The following is an 8,103-nucleotide window of genomic DNA, read 5'->3' on the forward strand; positions in this document are numbered from 1 at the left end:
TAAGGCAGAGTAAGGGGAAAGGAAGGGGAAGTGTAATTCTAAGTACATTCGTTTTCTTAATTTATGCTGCAAGTCAGAATTATTTAGTCACACCTCTGTCTTTAATGTAAAATCAGTGATGAAGCAATCACTGAAATGTAAATCAGACAGAAGAGAATAAGAACTAAGATCTGCTCTTTAACCATTTTCTTGGCCAGCAGGGAAGGAAATACTACTTCACAGTCCATGAAAGATGAGTTTTAGGAATTCAGAGGATTAGGGATACTTTTTAATGCGCCAAGGGATGTCAATAAGATTGTCATTTTAATTACCAATTGCCTAGTACCTACCCATAAGCCTGTAATATATCTACTTTTTAATGTGCTAAGTAAAATTACCCCCACTGTTTTACAGATGAGGACACAAAAATCAAAAGGATAAAGAGCTATGTCTACACCTACCGTTTTATCAGCAAACGAGTCAAAAACTGAAAGTCATAATTGCAGAGTCTGAGTGGAAATACATTTGTTTTTCATCCCAGAGGTTGCATTCCCTGATGATTTAGAACGCATGAACTCTAGCACTGTGTGCCTGCATTAAATCCTTGCTCTGCCACTTACTAGCTGTGTGATCAAGCCAAGTTACTTAACTTCACTGTGCTTCAGTTTCTCCATCTGTAAAGTGGGTTGTTCTGATGATTAAATAGCTTAATATGTCTAAGGCAATCAGATCTGTATCTGGCCCTGTGGAAGCACTATTTAGCTGTCAACTATTATTACTAAGTCTTGTCCAGGATCGATTTCCTCTTCTGGAGAAAAGACCCCACATTTTTCCTGGGGGAATTCAGAGGATGCTCCTACACTACTCAGTCCATGTGGCTGCATGGTCTACCCTGGTTACTGACATAAATCAATGCCCCGAATCTCTTCAATCAGAGCAGTGGTTCCCATGGTCTCTGCTTCCAGATTGGCCTTGGGTCACAAGCTCGTTCAATGAAACTTTTGGAGAATTGCTGGAGAAAACAAAGAGGCTTTTGCAGTTAGATTGAGTGTCATTAGAATGTCAATATGGCATTTCCAGGAGCCACTTTGTAGAAAGAGAATGCTTGAGAGCAGATTCTACCTGGGACAAAGCATTGATAAATAATAGGAAGGACTAAAGTTAAAGGCACAATTTGAGCTACTCCATCCAGCTTTGACTGACAAGATCTACCCGTTAACTTTACAGATAGATGATCCAATTAAATTATTTGCATTAAGTCAGTTTGAGATGGGGATCTATAACTTGCAAGCAAAAGTATTCTTAGTAATACCTCTTCAATTCTCCTTTTAAATTGTATAAGTATCAGGACTTCAACATGGCGGCTGTGGTACTAGCGGTGGCTACAGTGACAGTAAGGGCCATCGGTGGTGACCAAGCCTGAGATGCCAGCAGGGGCCCGTACCTTTGGGCTTCTGGGACAGCGAAGGCAATAGCGTTCAGGTTCTAAATGGCTTCTAAGAAGTTGGGTGCAGATTTTCGCGTATGATTTCTCCTTGGAAAAGAAAACCATTGAGCGGGCTGAAGACAAAAAATTCAAGAAGCCCCGCGGAAAGCAGAAGGCAGGGCTGAGGAAGCAGAAGCTAAAGTGAATTCTAAGAGTGACCCTGAGGGTGACAGCAAAATGAGCTTCTCCAAGACTCACAGTACCGCCCCAATGCCACCTCCAATTAACCCCGTCCTTGCCAGCTTACAGCACAACAGCATCCTCACCCCAACTCAGGACAGCAGCAGTGCCACCAAACAGAGAGTTCTCAGCCCACCACACACAAAGGCAGATTTCAATCCTGCTGATTTTGAGTGTGAAGAAGACCTATTTGATAATCTGGAATTAAAAACTATTGATGAGAAAGAGGAACTGAGAAATATTCTTATAGGAACCACTGACCCATTATGGCTCAGTTATTGGACAATAACTTGCCCAGAGGTGGCTCTGGGTCTGTGTTACAGGATGAGGAGGTCCTGGCATCCATGGACGGAGCAACCCTAGATTCAAGCCTCTTCACAGACCCAATGGTTTTATAACTTTACAACAGTTGGGTAACTATGAAAAGATGCCATTGTCTTCCAAAGCTCCCCTCCCCCCATCCCTGTAGTAAGCAATATCAAATCCCTGTCCTTCCCCAAACTTGACTCTGATGACAGCAATGAGAAGACAGCCAAGTAGGCAAGCACTTTCTATAGCACATCCTGCCTCCACATGGCACGTTTCAGTACCAGTGAGCTCAATGGGCATCATGCTTTTGGACTTTCAGCTTTGAACTTAGACAGTGGCACAGAGGTGCCAACCCTGCCCCCTTCTGATCTGATCTCCCAGATGCCTTCCCTTTCTGTCTTGTCTGTATGCACATAAGAATCATCACCTCCAAATATAGGTCCTGTGGTCACACGTCCTAATTTCTCAGTGTCACAAGTGCCCAATAATCCCAGTGGTCCCCAGGCCTATTCTGAACTGAAGACACTGTCCCTCAGTGAGCGGCATTGTGTGGAGACAGTAGTCAACGTGGGCTACTCATATTAGTGTGTCCTGAGAGGCATGAAGAAGAAAGGAGAAAATATTGAGCAGATTCACAACTATCTCTTTGCACAAGGACAGCTCTGTGAGAAGGGCTTCAATCCTCTTTTAGTGGAAGAGGCTCTGGAAATGCATCAGTGTTCAGAGGAAAAGATAATGGAATTTCTTCAGCTTATGAGCAAATTTAAGGAAATGGGCTTTGAACTGAAAGACATTAAGGAAGTTCTGTTATTACACAGCAACGACCAGGACAATGCTTTGGAAGACCTCGTGGCTTGGGCAGGAGCCAGCTGAGACCAGGCCCTGCCTAGGCCCTGCCACAGAACCAGCCCCCTGCAGGAGGCCCTGGAGAGCCACCTGTGGGGCACACTTCCAGATTTTCTTTGGGGTGGAGGGGTGGAGGTGGAAGTCAGGTGTGGAGACTCTGCTCACCAGCCTCTGTGAGCCTAGGCCCTGAGTTGAGGAGAAGGTAGAGAAGATTGGGGCATGTGAACACCCCCATAACTGTCCTGGTTCTGTCTATATTAAACATATTTGTATTTTGAGAAGTGTCCTTCCCACCTTGGCCCTCCAGAGAGACTTCTGGGGTTTGTCCTTAGCTGAAACCTGGCCTGGCTGCCTTAAAGAGTCAGGGAGAAAAGTGGAAGGGCCAGACTCAGTGCTGCTTTGGGGCTAGATGCCTCCCTCCTCTGTGCTGGTGGATTGAACCTCTAACCCCGGTTGAGTGCAATTGAAAGGTTTTTCCAGGGTTTTGTTTCATTTTTCTCCTTTTCACAAAGTCTTAGTGTTACTCTGGTTCTGGGATGCCTGAGGTGCAAAGATGTCTTTTTCCCCAAGGGCCCTTGGTTTGCCTCTTCAGACAGGCAGTTACCATGCTTTCCTTCCCCAGCCTGTTTGTTTTGGCTTGGTTTGGACCACAATCCTCGGCTACCCAGGATTTTTAGGACCCCCTGCTCTAACAGCTGCCGGTTTAATAAATCATTGGATCCTTCCTAGCACAGAGTGGGGGAGAAACAAGACACGATTTAGTCACTCAGCACTAATTCCACACTTCAGTTCTGGGGAACCGCCTCTCCCTCCAGCCCCTGCTCTAGGATGATACAACAAATAATACCTAGTCATAGAAATCAGTCTCTTTGGTTTGTTTTGTATTGTGGTGTACATCATTAAAGATCTAAATACAATGTATATACAGTCTTGATGAATCTAAAGTAATTTGGTATAACTATTTTGATTCTTCAGAGATAACTACTAATAAAAATCTAAAAGGTAAAAAACAAATTTAAGGATCTACTTATATTGTGCAATTTCTTCTATCCAACATCCCCATTGAAACAAATTGGCTGAAGCCATGAGAGATGCTAAATTTGGTTACATACAATTTATCATTTGTTCCCCTACTTATCTCTACTGGATAGAGGAGGAAGCTGGGGACTTGGGAAATGAACAGCTCTGAGTTAATACACTGATAGATTTATGTACTACCACTTTCAAAAGTATCTAAGGCGGATTATCTAGATACAAATAAAATTAAGGAAAATTTCACAGACCCTCTTTGAATTCTCTTACTGTGCTGAATGACCAAATCCCCAATCTCTGAAGAAGAATGAAAGAAGGAAAGAAAATAGGAAGGAATATTCTGACCGTTTGGCCTGATCATCAAACCTTACACAATTCAATGTGCTTTTGTCTCTCCCTTTCCTAAAAGCTCCAGTGAAATCGGATCCCTCTCTTCCCATATCATGTCCATTAAATAAAGAAAGATCATAGAGTAGAGAGGCTTGCAGCCTGGTGTGAGCACACACTCAGTACTTGACCTTCAATCACAGACTCTAGTGCCACAGAAATGAGGCTCCAGAAGCATAATTTTAGATGCCAATTTGAAATTCCAACTGCTATTGAAGAAATACATTATTTTCATTATTATTCCTTTGTATTACTAGATGTGGGAAAGATAAATGTGAAATCTCTGATACCTGGCCAGACTACAAGTCTCTGACATGACGTGGAATTTGGGGTGATGACACTAATCTCCCATGCCAGTGGAGTTATTTGGTATACAATCCAGTGATAACATTCAGGTCCACACTCTAAGAAATGATCTTTTTCTCCATTTGAAAATACCTTACATAATTTATAGTTCAATGCCCATAGCAGGCACCCACCATGAAAATAATTCCCTCTTACTTCAGATTAGTGGAATCAATATTAATAACCTAAGTCCACTACTTGCAACTATCTCACAAGTCATAGCAACACCAGTGATCAAAATGTTGGAAAAGGAGCAGGGAAAAAAGAAGGATGATAAACTAAGACAGATAAGAAGATTATTAATAGCTTCAGAATTAGACAGCTGCACTGAGAAAAACAGATGGAGTTGGCAGTCTCATAATTGCCTCTGATTGACTGATATGACAAACGTAACAATAGCAGTTGAGGTACAGCAGAGCTCCAAACAGCAGTAAGTCACATATATCAAAACCCAAGGGGAGACATTCGTTTGCACTCTTTAAATTTTAGTTTAATATTTGAAAGCTTATCTTATAGTGAATCTCACTGACCTCAAAGTCTGATTTTTCTTCTCAAGAGACAGGGCTTGAGCATGGCAGCCAAGCGGGGCTGGAAACAGGGTCTCTTGCCCAGAGCAGAAGATGCTGTTGTAGCCAAGAATCCCACAGAATCAATAGTCAAAATAGAGATTAGAGCCAAATAATAAGCGGGGGAAAGAGAGCAAAGGAGTCAGTAACTCAATAGGAAATCTAAAACAGAAGTTGGGGCTTGAGTGAATGAAAGGAAAAGAAGCAGGAAGGTGAAGTAGGGTTGCTACGTTAAGCTGAATCTCTGCTATTCTAAAAACGGAGGGCCCTTGTGGCAATGCAGTGATACATAAAAGGTCAAAGAGCCAGAGGACACAAAACTGAACTAATGATGTCCTGTAATCCCCAGCTGAAGTGCCAATGGAAGGAATATCTTTCATACAAACTTTAAAATAATTATGAAATTTAATTTCTCAGTTACTCACCCATAGAGTATAACATAGCAGATGGAAAACAGGCTTGGGAATTCTATATGACGTGGCTCGAGGTCTAAGCTCCTTCTCTCACTTCATGTGCTCTGGTGAGTAACTTTGTTTATCTAAAACTCAGCCTCCTGAGAATAGCAGTAGTGCTTACTTCATGGGATTTTAGGAAGACAAAACCATACCAGCCATATAAAGCGCTGAGCCCATTACTTGTTACATATAAAGTGCTATTTACTTTTTTTTTAAAGTTACATTCACATATAACTAACCTACGATAAATTCTACCTATTCAAGTTGTAAATCTGGTTAAGTTTTATGACATACACACCTTTATTAAACCATTTCTACCACTAGTAAAATGAATATACCATCACCCCCCCAAAGTTCTCTTATGTCCCATTCACTACTTCCCTCTTCCTTTTTCAGATGAGGCAACCGAAGCTCAAATTCAAGTAACATCCTAAGTCACATAGTTGGTATGTGACTGACTATGGATATGCACTCAAATCTGTAAAGTCTCAGAATGATTAATTTACCTATTTGCTCAGAATAACAATTCCTTCTTCAGTATGAAACATTCCTCCATCTCAGAATATGACGAGACTCATCTAATGTTCACATTGTCGTGGGGCATCTGATCCAAGACAGATGTTGTTTGGATGATGTGAAAAACCTCATTAATTAACTCAGCTCTATTTTGTGAGCATCTTCCCGATGCCACTCATCATTCCATGTGCTAGAAACAGAGAAGAACAAGGAAGACAAGGCGCTACTCTAAGAATTTTACCTTTTGGTGTTTGGGAGCAGAACGGGGAAAGTGGCATGAAGACCATGGCAAGTACAAAAACAGGCTAACCCAGGGAGTGACGCATGTGTGATGCACAGAATACAGTGACAGAAAGTGGTTGGCATGAAGAATGATGGATTTCATGGATGAGTTTATAGCACACATTGGAGGTAGACCTCAGAGGACTTTTGAATGGGTTGTATGAGAAGAGTGAGCGTAATAAGGAAATGGGAAAGGGAGTTGTAGAAAAGAGCACGGGAGAGGAACTGGGCAGAGAAAGGAGCCAAGCACTCTGTTTTGGCCTAATTAAGTGTGAGGGGCCTATTACAATCGTCCTTCTCAAACTTTAATATGCACAGGAATCACCTGGGACCTTGTTAAAATGCAGATTCAGACTCTGTACCTCGGGGTCGGCCCCAGGTCCAACTTTTCTAACATTTCTGGGATAATGCCAATGATGCTAATACATGAACCAGGCTTCGAGTAGTAACACCTACATAACCAAGCGATCTGCAGCTCTGCAGACAGGTGAGGGACTGAGCTATAAAATAGGGGAACATTAGGTATATTCCTTAAGGAAAGTCCAAGTTGACAGGGTCCAAACCAGAGTTTAAAGAAAATATTAAACAATTTAATAGAGAAAGCCAGCATTTGTATAACGCAATGCAAAAAAAAATTTTTTTTAAAGAGAAAGGGTTAAATGTAGGTTTCAAGAAACAGGAAGTGGGTTGAAAATTGCAAACAGACCCACTGGGCAGGGAAAGTGGACAAAGTCTCTCCTCTTCCCTGCTTTTGGCTAATCCAACCCTGACCCTTCCTATAAGAATCATTTTAAAATTTTAGAGTTAAAAAAAAAAAAAAACTGTAAAGGCCGAGAGTGAAAGACACCAGATCAACTCAAACATTGATTAGTGTTTTGACTGACAAAACTTACATACAAAACAAACAACTTAAAAATTAATCCTTTACACTAATGGCTAAGTGGATTATTTGGGAAGGAAAAATGAAGAAATATGACCATATCTAGGAACTGAATAAGTTAAAACTATTGCTGAGTTCTGCCTGAACTCTAAAAAAGAGGAGGAAGATCCCCTAAAGGGCCACACAAAGCATTTAAATTTGAGCTCAGCAAAGCATGTATTACTGTTTTAACAGCTGGAGTGGTTAAGCGTTCTTCTGTTTTAGCAGTTTTAATAGCTGATGATAAGAGAGTAAGGTTAGACACCCAGAGAGCTCGGCAGCCTCACAGGCAACACCTGAAGTGAGCACGAGTCTGTTTTGATGGGATGGAACAGTGTCTTCTGAAGAACAAAATGTTTAATAGATGGTTCTATAGATTTTAAATTAAAGTGGATTTGCCCTTAACTTAAACTTGACCAGCACAATTCACAAAAGCTCAAAGCCACAGCTTTGTGATCGTGGGGTTACACAATGGGAAGCAGACATCATGGGTGAACACAGGCCTAGCAAAGGCAGCCTGGATGCACGTCTGTCCTGTGTTCAGACAGACACCATATAAAACAAAATAGGGAACTGGCCATAAAGTGAAACTGGGATTTTCTAACTATCCGGTCCATTCAATCAAAAGTAGAAAGCAAATTGGGAAACTGGGAAACTGGGTTCGGCTCTTGTTCCCTCTTTTTTATGTACACTCTAAACCCTATTATGATCTTTCATGTAAAACATTCCAGCTTCAATCAATGACTTTTACCTTTAGGAGGGACCTAAAAATCAAATATGACATAAATATCCTCCCAGAAG

At 41.5% G+C, this 8,103-nt stretch overlaps 1 pseudogene across 1 annotated transcript; it reads left to right on the forward strand.

Annotated features, from left to right (window-relative positions):
• Positions 1–1,336: 1,336 nt before the first annotated feature.
• LOC311175432 (ubiquitin-associated protein 1-like) lies at positions 1,337–2,827 on the forward strand (annotated as a pseudogene). Its single transcript has 2 exons — positions 1,337–1,372; positions 1,455–2,827. The product of its transcript is annotated as a ubiquitin-associated protein 1-like (transcript).
• Positions 2,828–8,103: the final 5,276 nt, after the last annotated feature.

The sequence above is a fragment of the Talpa europaea genome, assembly GCF_964194135.1.
Source record: "Talpa europaea genome assembly, chromosome: 8".
NCBI classification, from domain to species: domain Eukaryota; kingdom Metazoa; phylum Chordata; class Mammalia; order Eulipotyphla; family Talpidae; genus Talpa; species Talpa europaea.